Here is a 20,303-nt window from a genome sequence, read left to right as displayed (position 1 = left end):
AAGGGGCCCCTGGGGGTCCCTTACGTCTATGGAAACAAGGCAAGTCACCACACACGATAGATACGCCAGACACGAGGTTGTATTCCCAAAGCTAGGGTTTATTGCAAAGCAAAAGTCTCAGTTGGCCAACTCGGTCTCACGGCCCGCGACGTGTATCTCTAGACCTCGAGGGACGCAAGAGAGTGGATTCCGTACATCAGTTACATATATACAAAATGCATATCAAACAATCAGCTATGACATGTTTAACACCCCCCCCTTTATTGGGTTTCTTTGAACTTGGTGTGATGATGGACATTTTCGACAACTATGACACCTTCAAACATCTATTCTAGTAACAATTTGCAATTTGTGAGTGCGGAGGCATCTTTCAGTTGTTGAACAGAACACAGCGCTTCTGTTCTTGGAAGCGAGCTACATATGGGGGGAGAGTTGCATTCCAGACCTTGCTATCTATGAGGTGCTATTCGTGTCCTGGGAGCCGACACGCTCTAACGGGGCTCAGCAAAGGGGGCCGTAAGAAGAGCATAATTCAAGCCTTTAGCTGCTTTATTCTAACATATTCTACCATACAACGAGACTGGCTGGCAGCTGCGAAATGATTAATTGCCCTGCAGCTCTGCTTCAAGGCTACATTCGGGAGGGAGCCGGGCATTCTTCCTGGCGCTGCCTACGTTGTGTTTCAACAAACTCTTGTTATCCTCACGGCCCTGCGGCCTTGTCCTTTTACGTGCAGACAACAATGTTTTATAGTCGAGCAGTGTAAGCGGAAAATGTACTGCGAAGCAATAAAAACAGAAAGCAATGAGCAATGGTTAGAAAGCAAAATGGCGATTCTTGTTACATCAAAATGGCCGTTCATTGGCAAACTCGAAAACCTATATTCTGTCATATCATGCATGAGACGGTTGGCCCACGGCCATCAAAATACGTTTGCGGTCACAAAGTAGAGGTATCCATTTTTCTAGACTGACACCCGGAGTATGTACACTGCTGCCTCTGGTGTCAAGCAGCCGCACCAGTGGTCAAACAAACATGCATCGAGTCTATGGAAAGGAGCGACAAGCTCTGGGGTACCGTACATGCAGACTTTGGGTCTTACCGGTAGGGGCATCTACTTTCTAGTCCTCATTGACCAGTGGTCCCGCTACCCGGAGGTGGAACTGGTGGAGTCCACATCGAGTGACCAAACCATTCAAGCGATGGAAAAGATCTTCGCAACCCATGGGTTTCCCGGGAGTTGTGTTCGGACAATGATCCCCTGTTTATGGCCGCCAGTTTCCCGCCTTCTTGGACAAATGCGGGGTCACAAACAGGAAGGTAACTCCTGGTTGGCCAAGAGCAAATAGGGAGGTGGAACGCTTCATGTGGTCTCTCAATAAGGTGTTCCGGATCACTCAGGGCCAAGGGGGGGAATTGAGAAGGAATCTGTACCAATTCCTCCGCGAGTATCGATCCACACCGATCAGTCCACAGGGGTGGCCCCAGCGGAGGCCCTGTTTAACCAGTGCCCGAGAGGTCTGATACTGGAAACCGAGGGATGACCTCCCGGGGTCATTGAGGACAAAAGGACCCTGGAAGAAGGGCGGGTGCGCAATGAGTGTGAGAATACCCGGAGACATTTGAAGCTGGTAAGCATCGAAGTGGGGGACACCGTCATTGAACGCAACCGGCACCCCAAAGGGAAGCTGTCCCTCAACTATGAGCCCATCCCCATGGGCGTGACTCATGTCAACGGGTCGATGGTGACAGCGTCTGACAGAAGAGGAACGATTACGAGGAACTCTTGTTTCTTCAAGAAGGTCGACACCCGGATACCCTTGATGAACCTTGCGAGTGTGGGACACCGACTTGCACCTCCAGCGCAGCAGAAGACACCGGGGACCCTGCACCAGAGGAACCTCACTGTGACTTGGGCAGAGAGGAGGGGCGCTATCCCCCCGCGAAGGCCGAAGATGTCCGACCAGGTTCAAGGACTACATTATGGACCCGAATCCTTGAGGGCCAGATTTGACGGTAACTGCCCACGTTGGGCCCCTATATTAAGTTGTGCACTGTGTACTGTTTCGCATGTCACGTTGACATTTCATGTTAAGTTAAGTTATAGCTATGTATGTTTGTTATGAAAAAGGAGGGATGTTACGGAGTGAAGTATATTGTATGCATGCGCAACGCCTGGGCGTGGGTCGTGTATCCGTGTTTAATAAAGGGGAGCCCGTGCTTGGCAGTAGCTGCCGGGAACCGTAGCAAGCAGACCTGTTGTCCTAGTGCTCATTGAGGTACGGGGGCTGGGCCTTAGTACGGAGGGGACCCGGGATGAATACCACCTTATAACAGGTGGGACTACACTGACAGGTATTCTCAACAAGTGTTCCCATTCCTAATTACTTGTGTTGTATTTATACACATACTTGCCAACCCTACCGGTTTAGGCGGTAGGATGCCGCTTTTTAAGTAGTCCTACCGCCTACCAATTTAGTGTCAACATGTTACTAATTTTATAAGCCTTTCTGCCTGAGGCCCGGCAGAGCACGATCAGCATCCTCTGGTGGGCGTGTTAATGGCCCGTCATTTTGATTGATCATTGCACTGCCTTGCCAGCATGATAGAGACACTCTACACTGCCCTGTGCACCCCAAAGTCCAGGCAGTCACTGTCAGCGTCAGCGTGAGGTGCCTGCCATCGGCATCCCGTGACTCTCTGAGAGTTGCCTGCCTCATCGTCGTGCTGTGAGCTCTGAGCCGGTGTCTCCCACTAGAAATTCTTCGCTGGTCTCGGTCTCTGCTCAGCTAAACTGAGCTGTAAATATACAGCTGCTAGTAGCAAACCCGTCTTCTCCCGAATTTCTGCAGGCAACATTTGTGAATTATTACTTTGTAAGTGCTCAGGCAGAAATTAGGGTGGCAGATCAAAGGATAGCACTGCGAACATGACCATGTGCAGTCAGGCTCCGGAGGCACTGAAAAAGGAAAAACGCCACACATTCTGCAGTAAATGCGTTTCAACTCTTTACGTGTGGAACAATTGCAAACACACACGTTAGGCTGGCTTTCCCATATTGATGTTTTCGAGCCAACAGCCTCAAGTGACTGACTCTCAATAATGTGATTTGGCTCCTGACCTAGAGTTGGGAAAAGGACTTGGGTTAGTGCATGTATGCCCCACACTTGTGCAGAAGTAACTTCATGAATGGAGGCACCTGGACGTTTGAATAGCAAGGCTTTTGGGTAGAGGGCCATGTCCGAAAGCCCGGTGTTCTGTCATCTGGGTGAAAGTGGTAGAATTATGTCAGTGCTGCCTTCTCTCTGCGTCCCCGGCCAGTCCCATTAGCTCCATGACGTAAATTGAAACTTAGAAGGAAAAGCTTGACTGAAAGAGCAGAGCAACGCAATCTGGGGTGGCAGGTAAGGACAAATGGGGTAGATGGGGAGGGGGGAAGGGGTGAGAGAGGTAAGCAGGGTGTCGATAGGAAGGCAATGAGCGAGTGTGTGTACAAGTGAAGCCTCAAGAGAGGGGGAAGAGATGAAATCCGGAAGTTAAGCAAAGCGATGGGAAAAATGAAAGGATCAAGGAGGCAGTGGGGGGAGAGGAAACAGGCAGGTGTATGAGAAAGAAGAGATGAAGGCAGGAGGTACAGAGGGAACAGGAGAAAAAACAGGCAGATGGATGAGAAAGATGAAAGGAGGGCAGGAGGCACTGAGGAGACATAAGAAAAACAGGCAGATGGATGAGAAAGATGAAAGGAGGGCAGGAGGCACTGAGGGAACATGAGAAAAGACAGGCAGATGGATGGGGAGAAAAAACAGGCAGATGGATGAGAAAGGTGAAAGGAGGGCAGGGGACATGAGAAAAACTGTCAAAAAGCCAAGCAGCGATTAAGGGAGCCCCCCCCCTGCCAGCAACTGCCCCATGTTGCCATTTAGCAGTCTCATAACCTGACAATATATTTATCAGTTCTATGTTATTTCGCCAACGGAAATTTCATTGTGGGACATTTCATCGCCGAATTGTCATTGCCAAAAACCCTGTTTTTTTTTCTGGGGGGGTTCCACCCCCCAGACCACCCGCTACTTTATTAATTATAATCCCCACCCCCTACAAAACACCCCCTCGAGAATATTTTTTAAAAACCAGGGTTTTTGGCGATGCAAAATTCGGCGATGAAATGTCCCACGATGAGATTCCCGTCAGCGAAATGCGTGTATACCTATTTATCTCTATATTCTTTTTGTTCAGATTGGGCTTGCCTTACAAGCTGTATTTGTGGGAGCCCTTGCAGCTGTCACTTCCCTTGGGGTGAGACAGGTTTAATTAGTAACGTTTTCAAATATTGTATGTATCAAGGGCTTGAACGGCATCAGGGCCTTTCAACCTTTTAGTTGAAAGTGGCCATGAGCCTGAGGGAGGCCCCCAGCAACTGCTGCATGATGCCTGCAGCGGTTTTATAACACAGCAATATATTTTTCTCTATATTACTTTTGTTCTGGGGCTTGCTTTACAAGCTGCATTTGTGGGAGTCCTTGCGGCCGTCACTTATCTTTGGGTATACCGAAGTGTTATCACCTTGTTGGCTTTTCATACCGGATCCGCCACAGCAGGCATTGTTCAAATAGAAGGATTTATAGCTTTTCAGTGGGTATTTTGTGTTTCAGCTCCCTGCTGGCTGACCATCTCGTGATTATCAGCAGGTATGTTTGAAGAGGAAAATATGTGTTAATGAGGAAGAAGCTGGTCACACTACTCACAGCTCACTTATATGGTACATTTCTTTCTAATGATGGGTCAGAGGATTTGGGATAGGCCACACCAGGCAGTCTTTTCCTGTGATCTCTTCAAGGCCATATGTCACTTCAGGTCATTTCCTGTGATGACATAAGGTTAAAGTTCATGTGACATCATTTCATGTGATATCATCATTATGCTAGTTACTATTTAAGATTCCTACAGATTTTTGGTCACAGAATGTGTCAAGTTGACGTTGCCATGTGTGCGGGAGGTGGGCGTTGGAAAAAGGGAAGTGACGCTGGGAAGGGAAGTGACGGGGAGGGGGCGGCGGAAGGGGCAGAGTAATGTTGGATGTGATTAAAGTTAGACATGTTGTGGAAGCCCTGCGTCCTGTCGTTTGTACTGCACCAGACGCACTCCCTGGCCTACCCACGCCTCAACACTGGCGAGGAGGAGGGCGGCTTGGAGTGCGCGGCTGCACCGCAGGAAAGAGAACGAGCGGTTGCCTGGAGGTGTCGCACACCGGCGAGGAGCGGGTGCTCCCGAGGCCGTGACATCAGCCGGAGGGGGCGGAGAACCAGCCCACAACACTGCGCGGAGCAGCATCCACACCCAGGCTGCAGCGGTGATCACAACGCAGCAGGGAGGGGCTGCAGAGCGTGTGAAGGAGGCAGCGGGGAGGCTGAAATCTAACCCGGCCCACAGCGGTGATTCAGGAAAGCGGCACGTGCCTCCCATGGAACTCCGGATCACAGAAAGTGCTGTGGAGGCCCTGCCCACCCAACCAGAGACACGGCTGATGGTGCTCCTGCCTTCTAAGGCAGCCATCAGACCCCAGCGAGTGCAGGCTCGACCAGGGCCCAAGGAAAATTGCACATTGAGGCAAGGAACCTCACCCCAGGGACTACCATAACTGATGGTGCTTGTGCCTGAAAAGGCGGCCATCTAAACGGGGGAAGCATTGGCAGGAAGCTGTTTTGATTCAGGAAGCAACCAAGGCAAAGATCCATCCCCAGAACAGGAGAAATGTCGGGGCAAGAGGACAATTAAGGGGCACAAGCCCAGGGCAATGGGCCCCCGTCTCTAGGTCCACAGGCACCAGATCAAGCACCATACCGTGTACCAGACATGCTGGCGGCACAAATGCTTGGAGCGTTTGACGTCACCGACACCAGCAACATGGGTCCTAGATGGACTTAGTGGATAAGAGATTTCGACCTATACATGGGGGCTACTGGGCCGATCGCAGATCAAGGCAAATATTCCTGTTGAAGCTAGCAATTGGATCCGCCACACGCGACATCATCGATGAAATGCCCCCTGACTCCATAGACTCCATCTAAGATCTCAAGGATGCACTGGCAGCGTATTTCGCTCCACACACCAACGTGGATTATGAGAGACATTTGTTTCACAGCACCAAACAAATCAAAGGTGAGACGATGGACGCGTACATGATGCGCTTACGCACCAAGATGAAACACTGTGACTTTGCTAACTACTCCAACACTGAGGCCCTGAGATCTCAGATTATATCAGGGTGTGAGTCACAGGCATTCCGGAGAAAACTGCTACAAAAATCCTGCACGCTGGAGGAGATATTGGCACTCGCCAGGGTCGGGAGGGCAATAGACTCTCAGGTAGAGACCTTTGGAAGGGCAAACCCGGGAGAGAACCTTCACAGGCTCCAGTTAGAGAGGAAGGCGGAAGAACTCTTCTGCTACAAGTGCGGGTTTGAATATCCCCATGACGGGACGTGCACAGCCATTGGACAACAATGCCCCTCCTATGGTGAGGAAGGTCACTTCAAGGCGGTCTGCAGACTGTTCAGGGCTAAAGGGAGGGACCGAACCAGAGACAACCCATCCCGACCCAAGTTGCGAGGCACCGGATCGTCAAGCCTTCTCCCGACTGCAAGCACCCAAAACCTGCCTACTCAATCCAACCCTGATCCATGTGAAAGTGACTCGGAGAGGACAAGCAAAAGAGAGAGAGAAGACGGTATGTCATGCGTGCGAGGCCAGAGCGCAGATCAAGGCGTCACGTGCGCTACCTAGTAGAACAGTCCCCCACGTACTCGGACCCCAGCTCATCGAGGAGCGACCAGAAAAAGAAGGTGTATGTGTAGGCCCTAGGCAAGCCCACCGCCACGGCGCATAGCCCCACCCTAATCATCAAGCTAAAGAGCAACCAACTGAATTTCTCATTGGCACAGGAGCCACAGTGAACGTGGTCAGCAAAAACATCTACAAAGAACTACCTCAGAAGCCAGAGTTACACCCCGCAACAGTAGACATATACGCCTATGGCGCCAAAGCACCCCTTAAATGTCTAGGACAATTCGATGGTCTCTGTCGCTACAAAGGACATGAGATGAAAATACCCATACATTTTCTGGCCACTGAGACAGACAGCGGCTGCATTCTGAGCTTCAAGGCCGCCGCTGACATGGGACTCATTCACATCTTGTACAACATAATGGTCCATGAGTATATCGACCCAGTTGAAAAGGTCAACAACCTATATCCCTGTATATTCAAAGCCATTAGCAAGCTAAAAAATAGACAGATCAAACTCCATGTGGATGACTCAGTACGCCCGGTAGCCCAACCCTATAGAGGGATCCCCGTCAACATCCAAAAGAAATTAGAGGATGAGCTATACAAATTGCTCGAAAATGACATCATTGAGCACACCATGGGCCCCACCACCTGGGTATCCCCGATTGTGCCCGTGCCCAAGAAAGGGTCAGAAGCCATACGACTGTGCATGGACATGAGGCATCCAAATCAAGCCATCAGGCGAGGGGAGGCATCTGGCTCCCCGCATCACGGACATGATTCACCTACTGAATGGAGCCAAGGTGTTTCTCCAAACTGGACCTACAAAAAGGATACCATCAACTAGTACTGAGTCCAGAAAGTAGGAACATCACTACCTTTGTCACGCACGTGGGCCTATTTCGATACAAGCGTTTGAGCTTCGGGGTGTCCTCAACCGTGGAAATATTTCAGGACGAGGTACATAATGTCATCAAACACATTCCAAACTGTCTCAACTACAGTGACGATATCCTGGTTTTCGGCACAGATGTAAACAAACACGACGAGACATTGATGAAGGTGTGCAAAGCCCTGAACGACGCAACTCTCGCCCTGAACCGCGACAAATGCGAGCTTCGTAAGAGCACATTGAAATTCTACAGACACATCTTTTCGGAGATGGGCATGACACCTGACCCGGAAAAAGTGGCAGCACTAAACGATACCTCGGCCCCAGCAAATGTATCAGAATTACGCTCTTTCCTAGGACTGGCCCGCTATTGCACCGATACATTAAAGACTTTGCCTCCGTCAATGAGCCGCTGAGACAACTGACTTGTTAGGATGTTGCATTTCACTGGACTGACGACTGCCAGAAGGCCTTTGAGATCATCAGAGAAAGAGTCGCAAAAGAGGAAAATATGGCATACCCAAGCCGCAAAACTGAACTGACAGTGGACGCAAGTCCAGTAGGATTGGGAGCCATATTAGTCCAAGTGGGTCTGAGAGACCCCTCCCAAACACACATCGTTGTATATGCTAGCAGGAGCATCTCCGGCACTGAACAAGCTTACTCTCAAGCCGAGAAGGTCTTGCAGTAGTATGGGCGTGTGAGCACTTTCATCTCTTTCTATATGGGAAGCTGTTTCGAGTCATCACAGATCACCAAGCCCTGCTGTTCCTGTACGGAAATCCACAGGCAAAGATGCCACCCCGAATTGCCCAGTGGGGGCTAAGACTACAGGACTACGCTTTTGAGATAGTCCACCGGCCAGGGAAAGGTGAAAATCCAGCTGACTTTCTGTTCAGAAGGCCCCGCGAGGGGTGTGCGCCGGAACCCTCTGTGGCAGACAGGTACCTCAGATACCTTATACACCAGACCACCCCGGAGAGAGTCAATACCGAGATAATAGCTCGGGAAATAGAAAATGACCAAGCCTGCCAAATTATATGTGAGGGACTCGTATCGGGCATGTGGCGGAGGGCAAAGGAAAGAGGGAGAGCAGCCGCGGACCTGATACAAGCGGAAGTAGACCGCCTTATACAAGTGAAGGGCGAGCTAGCGCTATCTGATGACCATCTTCTGCTGAAAGACTGCAAACTGATAATCCCCTCAGCTCTGAGAACAAAGATCATCGAGCTGGCCCACGAAATTCACAGGGGCATGGTATCCACCAAGCGCATGCTTCGCCAGAAAGTCTGGTTCCCCAACATGGACTCTGTGGTGGAGGCTGCGTTGAAACCTTGTCGCACGTGCAACCTCATCACCTCCAACCGACACCTGGAACCACTGATCATGTCTGACCTTCCACAGGGAATATGGGAAGCTGTGGCTGCTCACTTCTTTGGGCCCATCGAAGGGGGGAAATATGTCCTATCGGTGATGGGTGAATATTCACGATATCCTGAAGCCCACTTGATATCGTCGACCGCAGCTCATCACGTCATCCCTGCACTAGATCTCATCTTCTCGGCATATGGGGTTTCCAAGGTACTCAAGACAGACAATGGCCCTCTTTTCAGCGGACACCAGTTTGCCCAGTTTGCAGAGTATTTGGGGTTTCACCATCGGAAAATAACTCCCCTCTGGCCCCAAGCCAATGGCATGATAGAACTCTTCATGTCAAATCTAAAGTGAGCGTTACAGATCGCCAAACTAACTGGACAGCCGTATGAACAGGTACTAAATCAGCTAATGAGAGATTACCAGGTAACACCCCATAGCACCACGGGGAAGACCCCTGTGGAATTAATGTTTGGACAAAACACACAAACGCGGCTTCCGCAAGCCGACAGGTCAGCCAACCGCCTGAGTTAGACCAGGAAGTAAGGGAACGGGATGAGACTGCGAAGGCTCGCATGAAGGCATACGCAGACATCCCCTGAAGTGTGAGAGGGCTTCAGATTGAGGTGGGAGATGTGGTAGCAGTGAAACAGCCACAAACGCACAAGCACACATCCACGTTTCGGGAGGAACCCCTACTAGTCACGCAAAAGAAAGGCTCCATGATCACGGCCCAAGGTCCGGAAGTGTTAGTCACTCGGAACTCCTTTCACTTTAAGGGAATCCCGGCCCTGGGATCGAGGCGACTAAGTGGGCGGGTGCATGTTCCCCCGGACTATGAATTGGATGACCCTTATCAGGGAGACCAAGGGGACACTGAGGACTTTGATCAAGAAGCTCAGGTGGAGAGTGAGGGTGGTGTGCAGTCCCCCGTAAACTTCAGTGCACGTCCGCAGAGGGCTCGGAACAAGCCAGCCTATGGATCGAGGAAATGGACTAGTGTGATCCACCAGACTAACACCTGTTGTGAAGAGTCTGGTAACTGTTTAAAATGTGGGGGGTCACGTTGCCATGGGCATAGCTCTCAACTCACCCACTTTTGGCCGGTGTCACCCGCCTTGCAAAGGGCTGACTCACCCGCCGGGCCTCCTGCACGCCCATTCATTCCAATGGGTGTCTCACCCGCCAGAAACAAAATCGGGTGATTTCACCCGCCTTTGCAAGACAAATGGTTGAGAGCCATGCATGGGTACGGGAGGTGGGCATTGGAAAAATGGAAGTGGCCGCTGGGAATGGAAGTGATGGGGAGGGGGCGGGGAAAGGGGCAGAGTAATGTTGGATGTGATTAAAGTTAGATGTGTTGTTGAAGCCCTGCGCTGCGTCCTGTGCTGTCGTTTATACTGCACCACACGCACTCCCTGGCCTACCCACGCCACAACAGAATGTTGGCATGTATATAGTAGTAAAATCACGTGGCATACGTGTGCACTGCACTCCTAATTGTTATATAAACATTTACTGCCTAAGGTACGGAAGTGTTACCTATTGATGTTGCAGCTAGAACATTTACATATTATCAATTCATTGTATTAATACAGTGCTGAGACCTTTGTACAGTATAAGGTGTTTTAAAACTTCGGGCAAACCAAATTCGCTTGGTAATGGAGAAATGACGTCCGCTCTCGACCACGCCTTGCAAAGGCTACACGTTGTGTGACGTCGGTGAACTGAGTCACGTTATTTCACAGACACTCCTGAACGTGCAACCCACGTGATGAAAAGAGTAAGGAGCGTTTGTAAGGTCCGCTTCTCTGATCTGAGGTGGATACTATCGAATGTCTGCTGGTGGGTTTTGGAAGGGCTTAGTGTGTCTGTGTGAAGTAAGGGGTTAGGGTTGGAAGAGAGGAAGGGGGTTTTAAGGTGAGTGTACAAAGAGGTTTAGTATAATACTTTTCCATAGCTGTCAACGTTTTATGGCCCAGGGTGGATGAAAACAGCGCTTTTGTTTTTGGCGGGTGAGCCTTTTGATTTGTATTGGCGGATAGAGGTTGGAGGGCGAGGGAGCTGCCAGCAGGGCTTGTGATAGTCGCCTAAAGCGTGCCAGTTGAGCGATGTGCTTTGGTGTGTTTGTGGTTTACTTCTAGGTTTGGTTGGGCCTCTTTATACACTGGCTTATCGGGCAATTTCTGAATTGCCAACTCCCTTCCCAGTTGGCGTTATTACATTGGGCAGCTGGTAATGTTGGACTGTTACAAAGTATATGTGGTTAAATGAGCGCAATTTGAATCCCACTTACCACATCCTCCCTCCTCCTCATAGATGGTATTCGTACAGTGTCATGAAAAATATAAAAATTTCAGATTGTATTTTTTTTTCCCCCCCCGTTGGTGTCACGGGCGAAAAATCCTATTCCGACCCTAGGTCAACACTCGGTGCAGTGATGCTCTATCTTTCTCTTTTTCCTGAGTGACATGTTCGCCTTTTGCTTCCCAGGAATGTGCGCACTCCAGCCACTGTGCAGTGAAATTCAAGTTGCAAGTCATTCGCCAGGTCAATTCTATGTGCATACACGGCACACCATTTCTTCCTTGACAAGATGGATAGTTCACACACACCCCTCTTCCCCCCCTTACGTAAAACAATGGGCTAACAATACAGCGTGCCACGTTTCTCATTTCTAATGCAAAGGAAACATAGTGGATAGCATTTCGAACTGATCTGTTATTTATTTCCCTTTCTCTTCTCCAGTCGTTGTGGCCTAGTAGCAGTAGGAAGTTTATTTCGCGCATCAGCTCCTATGGTTGGTAAGCCAGCTCGTAGTTGCATGCATCTTCCCTGCTACACAATGTTCGTGGTTGCAGTAAAACGATTGAAGAGGTTGCTCAATAACCTGTTCAATACAACAGTGGGGTATCTGGAATACTCTGGTGTGAGTTAAAACATGCCTTTATTCCAATTACATACATTTGATCTACATGAGGTCTATACCATCAGCACTGATCTAATAAAGAAAGCATATGTCTGAACAATTGATCCCAAATCATAGGCATGAAAAAATCTCGAGTCTAACTAATCCAAAGATAGACTGACTTGAACACAAAACAGTTCTACTATACCTAATTTATGTATGGTCTGAACAATAATTTGTCCTACTGCATTGCAATAAGTGTTATTGCACACAGTAAGTACTTGTGCAGATGTCACATGTACACATTTTCTAACATGTTTCTGTCATCTAGCGATTTTTGACATTCATTAGGGAATTTGTACTCGCCACTGGGTAGTGATATTTCTCTCTTGGGGACTAAGAAATTGTGTGCTTTTTGTATGTCTATATGCGGCGATAGATTTTATTTATATATATATATATATATATATATATATATATATATATTTTTTTTATGGCTGGCAGGTTGCAACTTGAATTTTTGCGTCCTGGACATTATAAAAATCGTCCTAACTTGGACCAACCTTTCTCTGGCTATGATACAGTAGAGTGTGTCTACTGTGTTAATACATACAGAAGCTTTGCAAAATGCACCATGTTCTTGTTTTACTACATTAATGCCCTCGCATATCCTCTTGCTTTTGATGTATGGATTTTACTACCTACTGTCTCTTTCGGGTCAGGACCCAGTGAGATAGCTACACCCATTCTTTTTGTCTACACAGCTCTGCATGTGATCCCCGCTGTGAATACAAGAACATGGTGCATTTTGCAAAGCTTCTTTCGTCACAATCAAACATATAACAGTGTTATGGAAACTTAAACACCTGGTATGTTATTTACTTTTCCCGAGTAACAATCATTTGATAGTTCAGTTCTCAATTTTATCATTACTGGAACCCACACATAAATGTACTATTTACTTTTAGGGACTGTTAAGACATTTTTACTGGGTAAGCTGATATTTGAAGTCTCTACATTAGACCACAGTGTCTCGTGTTGGGTGTTGGTGATTGGGACACTTTGGTTTTTATGTTCCTCCAATAAGACAATGGCAAATAATCGGTCTAACATGGCACAGTTGAAATTGCGCACACTTTTTTTTTTTAGATCGTAGCATTTTCAAGATGGACAGGTGTGCTTGGGCAAGAATAGGCCCCTCCCCATTTCCCTTTCTTTTTTTCCTCTGCATACTAGCTGCTTATCTGCACAATTTCTATCCAATCAATGTAATATTGATATGTAACATGGTATCTACAATGCCTTTGCTTTTTCTTTTCCCTCATCCTCACATCCCCCTTCCGTGTGACAATGAACAATGGGTATGTAACCTGTGTGATTGCTATTTATACTTTTTCTTTTGTGATAACCACATCTTTGTAACAAATTCCATTGTCTGATCTATCTACCTTGTTACTTCTACCCATCATCTGGACATAATACATGATGGATGATTTGGGATTTGTTTTTTGAGAACGACACAATGTTTTTGGAATAACAGCCTTGAGGACGACCTTTAGGTCGAAACACGTGTCTGCTGTACTGACCAACAATTAAGACTTTTTACCCAATGGGACGTGGACTTTGTATCTGAATGAACTTGTGGAAATAACTAACAGGGAGAGCGCTGACACTATAAGACCCAGCCCGTTCATGATGGGCCTTACGGGTGGCCTTTTGTGTCATTTGGTAGTTGCAGCCTCCCACCCTACACTATTTTACTGCGTTTTAGCACCTTCCATCTAAGGATCGTACCCATAACTAATCTACAAAGCTGTTTGTGGTTTGGACTACTTCTAAAGTTTTGCCTGACTAGGAGTGTGACCATGTCCAGCATGGTGAAAGGGTACGTTAGTAATGTTGGTTCAGAAATATTAGGTAGTGGCTGGTTGTCTGTGACTAAAGCTTAGTTCAGGATATGAAGGTCGACACATAAACAGACATCCGTCTGCCTAAATTAAAAGCACAGGGGGTTGTGCCTTTTCCGGTTTATTTTCCTTGGGTCGATGGTGCCATACCATGCCATCTTATAACTTTTTTTGTAACTTGAAACCTGTCTCACTCTGTTTATATTGGTACTGCACAAACTCTTTTTTGATGAAATGTGAATAACCTCACGTATCTTTACTGAAAACATTGGGCCTCATTACGAGGTTGCCGGTCCGGTAACAAGGGTACCGGTATGCTTGCCGGTACCGTTGTTACCGGACAGGCAAACTCCGAGATGTGCCACGGGTGCCTTTCATTCCGCCCGGTCTACCCTGGCGGAATGAAAGGCACCCGCGAGTACTACAAGCCTGTAGGACTGTTATGAACGGTGCAGGTGCTGCAGGTATCCCCATTGAGCCCTATGCGGCTGAAATGGGAATGGGGATATACCGGCACCCGCGAAAGGGCAACTACAGGGTCCGGCGAGCCGTAATACCCCAGTAATTGCCCATTCGCGGGTGCCAGATTTTGATGGCGGTGTGGAGGTAGCTTTCCATTGAGATGGGCATTTACTTGATCACGGATGCATAAGTTTCATCTTCCCTTTGTTCGTGCCATCAACAATGTGAGCTTCGTATTTATTCAGCTGCATACTTGTTTTTGTTCATTAATTTAATCTGGCATTTTGGATATCCTAACAGTGATCTTTCTTATATATTGGATGTCCACAAGATGTGTATTGATGTAGGCCCTCTATGAGGGATTACGGCAGTAAAATCGTAAGATCTGATCTGGTGTCGGGAAGGACTTCAACTTGATAGTTCAACCTTACTTTGCAGTATGGCTTTGAGCATTTGTCCTGGTTGATTTATTGCAAATATTATTTAGTCAAGTAGTTGGTCTGAATATTCATTACTTTGCAAGGGTTCCACTGCAACCTGTGTTTTGCACAGTAGTTGGATTAATGTCTGTTTTCTCTTGCATTGCGACCAAATGTTCCTTCTTTACATTACCAGCCAATAGATATGCGCTTTGTTCATTTTTTTTTGTGTACAGTTTATAAAAAAACATTTACAATGTTTGATAAAAATAAATCAAACAAATCTCATAAGAAATACAGTAATCATATTCAGTATAGAGAATAGCAGTGTTAAAAAGATTTTGTGCAGAATTACCTTAAAATGTTAAGTATTAAAAAGATTATTCAATTCGAACAATAGGAATTTGATAATTGTGAATCATCTCGATATAAGTACCTTTTACATATGCTACTATGCAAACTACATTCTCCTCAATCTTTGATACAGAAATCGTAATAAACACACACAAAAAGCAAAGCAATAAAGATACGAAATAACATAACTTTTTAGATAAAAAGATTTGACCTTTTCAAAAGGTGCGAGTTGTTCTTTACATTGATAGCATTTGGCTCTGTTGTCACTCATTGTTTGAATCAAGTCGCATGCATTTCATTGACTACACCTTTTTGACATGCATTTATTGTTTCTGCGTGCCATAGTATTCACCTCTCTAGTTTTGTTTCTTCCGCCGTTTGTGCAATTGCTGCAACTTCTTCCAATGTGGGGTCCTTTGCTAATGGAATTCTCAGATCGTGGCTGTGTACCATCGTTGACCTTCTTGCATATGGAAAGTGTTGCACTGAAGAAAGGTACAGCCTCGGGATCTTGTGGTTGGGTTACTTCCTGTGCCAAAATATAACAAAATTAAAGTAGTCTTTCCTTGCTGTATTTAGCTGCCGGTGTATGGAACTGACATGCCTCTCAAAGTCTCAGTAAACATAAAGCTGACCTGATCTTTTATTTCAAGCATGGTCCTAGAGCGCGGTACAGGGTGTGGGTGTCCACCGTATTGGCACGGTACTGTAAGTTAAGATATGGGCATCCATGGAAGTATTCCTTGGTCAGGTGTTTACAAAATTGGAGAATTGTAGGGGTATTCCAGGATAGAGTTCCAAAGGGTGGTTGCGTGACAAGAATAGGATTGTTTGCGAACGAGCTGTGATTCGAGCTGGTTGGTGTATTTGCTGCGCTAGGATTGCTTGCTACCAAATGTGGAGCTTAGTCGCCAGATATGTTGATGTGCTACTCGTGACTGTTTTGTAGATGATACATGCAGTCTTGAACAGTAACTTATCCTGAAGAGGAAGCCAATGTAGTTTGTGTAGGACTAGTTATTGGGTCAAATTTCTGTGCACTGCAGCATGGTGGACTGCTTTTAAGAACCTGGCTGGGAGCATTTTCAGGAGGGCTTGTCCCCCCTGGATGTGTGAGACCTCAAGGGTCTTGAGGACAGTCTGAAGTCCTGCAGGATATGAAGGGCTTTTGTTCTTTTTATTATTTATTTTGTTTGGGGGCATATGGTGTAGATTTGGAGCAGCCTCTTTGGGGCTGCCTTAGCTGGTCCTCTGTGGGGCTGCCGCAGCTGGTCCGCGTTTCTTGAAGGGTTGACCAGAGAGCTCTCCGAAGTCTTTGAGTGGGCCGTACGTTCCTGAGTCACAGGTCCAGGTTAAACTAAGGGGGGTGAAAATACATTGGCGTTGAAGCTAGCAGTGATCTGCGTATGAGGGCCTTGAGAGAGTAAGGTTGAATGTTTTAAGTATGTAAACTTGGGTGATGCAGGATAGAGAGAAACGTACAAATGGGGTTTAATTCGGTTCTGAGGTTTGGTAGGGATCCAGCTCAAGTGGGTGAGGTTATGGAATGAGACTGCGTGTTATATGATATGGCATTTATAACGCGCCTATACATAAGTGTTGCAGTAACAGTGTTGGGTGTATTATCAAGCAGGTGGGGGAGGAGGGGTGGGAGATATGGACGGTGTAGTGGTGCACAGATGACTGACAACACGGTTGGGAATTGAAGGCTTTAATGGCAATTCACATTAAGTAGGGAATTGCAGTGGTTGGCGTACATAAACTGCTGCAGCTTGTGGGGATTGAATTTAGGGTTTTGAAAAGTTATGTCTTGTGTAGACACAGGCTGCACGCCCTTGTGCAGGTGGAGCGCTGGGGAGCGTCTGCTGGTCTCATGCTCGTTTGGGGGGCTCATGCATGCGCAATTGTAGTCTCACGAGTCTCGCTACACAGAAGGAAGGGCCTGGTTACTTTAGCCTGCAGTGCCAGGGGAAGCCTGTGGATCTGGTCCAGAAATGAGCTACCGACTCCCAACGAGTTCTGGAGCGGGAGGCTCAATCTGCCCCATCAGCCGAGGTTGGAAAAGGACGGGAGGAGGAGGCTTATTGAGAGCCGGCAGTGACCGCAACGACATCCCTCTCAGGACCCGGCAGACCCGACGCAGGAAGGCCCAGAAGCAAGGCCAATTCCTGTCGGAGCCACTTCATTGCCCATCCAGCAACCATGAGAATCCATCTGGCACCAAGAAGCATCAAGCACTCGCATTGCTTCCAGTGATGATGGCAACATTTTATGGCACCAAGAAGCATCAAGCACTCGCATTGCTTCCAGTGATGATGGCAACATTGTGCAGAAACCCCAAAAAATCAACAATTCAATCAAAGCCATCTACTGCTGCATGGTGGTATTTGACATTGTATTTGGTTATTTATATAGCGCTCTTTCATCACTTGTGTGGCCTCAATGCGCTTTTTTTCTTGGTTGAACGCCCTTGGGACAGTAGTCGATGGGGTTGGAGATTCTAGGGAGTTTAGTTCAGGAGATGCATGTTGCCGTTCTAAGACTCGTGTGGCTGACAAGGCTCCACTAAGCAGCCCAAGAGAGGTCAGACACATGGGTGGGTGCTATTGAGCGTTAGAGATGGATTGCTATTGTTGAGTCTATGCGGCCAGCTATACCGGGTTCCTTTTGGTTGGTGGTCTCTGTATGCTAGTGGCAAAATCTGCAGAGGTACGTCAGGTGTTTCGTTCTGGACGGCTATGTGCGAACTGGACCAGATGTGCTTAGCCGTATTCTGTCGTGCATCGATGCTTGGCGGTGCCTGCGGCCTGTGTCCACACTAGTGGTGTGAGATGTACGTACCATGGGCTGCGAGATTGCTCTGCTGGGGCAATATTTGTCCAGGTGTATAGTTGAGAATCCTATACCAATGGGTCTAGGTATTCATGCTGTAGCCGGTATCGGTGTATATTAAACAAAGATGGAGGCTACATCTAGATTTGGGAGTCCTGTATAGTGGGAGAAAGGCCTATGTTTCACAGTGCAGTAGGTGTAGGCATATGGTAAACAAAGACTGAGGCCACGCCTAGACTTGAGAGACCTGCACCATGGGAGAGAGGCCCAGCATCCCAACGCAGTAGGTTTCGTCATACAGTACACAAAGATGGATGCTACACCTATACTCGAGAACCTTGTGCAGTGAGCGGGAAACCTTGCCCAGGTTTCAGAAAGCAGTGGTCCTTATCACACATTGCTTTACCTAAATTCAACAATCTTGTATGGTGGGGGGGCCTAGGCTTCTCAAGGCAGGTGGGGGTGTTGTTGTGGGTGGGTTGATAGTGGATCAGGTGTGCCACAACGAAAGCTGCTGACTTACCTCGGGTACTAGTCGGCCAAAAATGACTACCAGATTGCAGAAAAATATCTCTAATATCTGCAGCAAAGTAATGGAGTCGGAAAGCACTACACTTGTCCTGCAGCTTGCTACTGCTTTATGCGCTGGATCTTTGCCAGAAACCTATCGAACTTAACCTTCAGCCTTGTGCAGTTTCTTTACCCAACCTGTTTTCTTACATTCTGTATCTTGAGCCGTAGCACTGTATCTGCATTTCACCTGCCTGTTTCTTACTCGGTTGGTCTCGCAGCTCAATGCTGTTGTCGTAACTTAACTCGTCTACAACTTGCTGGATTGGACTTTCAGCCACGTGCTGGATTCTCTGCCTGTTTATGTCTGTAACATGATGGATTGAACTTGCTGATACTTAACATGCGTTGCGCTGCATATTCTATGTGTCTGTAACCCACCTGATTTGACTCTTCCAGCCTTGCGCTGCATATTCTATGTGTCTGTAACCCACCTGATTTGACTCTTCCAGCCTTGCGCTGCGTATGAGATGTTCCTGCAACCCACCTGATATGACTCTTTCAGCCTTTCCTTGTGTATATGTGCCTGTTAATTATTCATTTGACAATTCCAGCCTTGTGCTCTGTATGTTTCCTGCTGATCTAAGTATTGCGAGTAACATGTCTTACAACAGCACCTTGATGCCTGAGGGCTTAGTGCGCTTTACAAGTGTAAAAAAAGAAATAGCTATGTACTTCTGAAAGCACAGGCTGCTGCCACTGGTGAACCCTAAGGATATTGCTGAATCCGGGAGTTGAGGATCAATTTGTTTAGCGGGGGGACCAATGCGAATTAGGTCTTGGATGTGCTAAGTTTGAGGTAGGCAGTCACTATCCAGGACTGGATGATGGCTAGATAATCACGTAGAAGACTGATGTCCTATGTGCTTTTTACTGTGATGCACAACTGTTTATTGTACGCTTATTGATGGTTATATCGGGCTCTTTGAGGTGTGTGCCCAGAGGCTCCATGTAAAGGTTAAAAAGGATTTGGTTATATGGTGCTGCCTTGGGGGACTCCACAGGAGACTGAGAGTTTGTTCATTTCTGGGAAATTGTTCTGTAGCGACAAGTTTTCCATGATTTTGTCAATTAATGGTAGGCTCCTAATGAACGGTTGGCTAGGTCATCTGGGCCCAGGGTTGTTGTGTTTTTTTTTTTTTCTTCTAAAAGCTATTTTGAGACCTCTCTTGAGGGTGTCCGGGAATGATCAGTCTGTGGGGGAGCAGTGTGTGTACACGCTGGAGTGGTGGGATGGCTAATGCTGTGAGGTTGATTTGATAATCTGTCAGATTTTGTTTTTCAAAATAGTTGTTTTGGGCACATTTTGCCTGAGAGCGCACCTAACCCGAAGGTGTCTGGGCGCATTGCTTGAGTTATACATAATAGTTACATACATAGAGAATACACAACATGAGCCTTATGTAACAGGAAGAAGGCAACTTTCCAAACATGTGTCATTGTAGAAAAATAGGCAACCTTTAACCCTCCTATGCGAAGAGCCAAGATTTTACTTTGAGAAAAAAAAAGAAGGGCGCTTCTGCTCTTAGTGCTATAGGCAAGGAATTCGAGAGTTTGGCCGCTAGTACTGGGAAGCTCATGCCCCCTGTTTTTTGTAACTTGAATCTGGGAATATTTAAACAGTGTGTGTATTTAGCCCGATGGGGCTGTTGGATTGACTTCTGATGAATTTGTCTACCAAGTATTTTGAGGAAGAATTTGAGAGGCATTTGTGTGTAATTGCTAATGTTTTTAATGCGATTCTGTCTTGCACTGGGAGCCAATGGGCGTTGCCTCTTGCTGAGGAGATGTGGTTAGCTC

General features: G+C 47.3%; 1 protein-coding gene across 5 annotated transcripts in view; it reads left to right on the top strand.

Annotated features, from left to right (window-relative positions):
- The first annotated feature begins 10,811 nt into the window (after positions 1–10,811).
- Positions 10,812–20,303, top strand: part of RNF4 (ring finger protein 4) — a 156,497-nt gene continuing 147,005 nt past the window's right edge. For 3 of the 5 annotated variants that reach the window (XM_069632118.1, XM_069632110.1, XM_069632114.1), the window contains exon 1: positions 10,812–10,896. The gene's annotated coding sequence lies outside the window, so the exon portion shown is untranslated. Of the gene's footprint in view, positions 10,972–20,303 lie in introns of all 5 variants that reach the window. The other 2 variants (XM_069632111.1, XM_069632115.1) reach the window with 1 other exon arrangement.

The sequence above is a fragment of the Ambystoma mexicanum genome, chromosome 6q, assembly GCF_040938575.1.
Source record: "Ambystoma mexicanum isolate Mex_15411 chromosome 6q, UKY_AmexF1_1, whole genome shotgun sequence".
NCBI classification, from domain to species: Eukaryota; Metazoa; Chordata; class Amphibia; order Caudata; family Ambystomatidae; genus Ambystoma; species Ambystoma mexicanum.
This window is presented reverse-complemented; position numbering and strand designations above follow the sequence as displayed.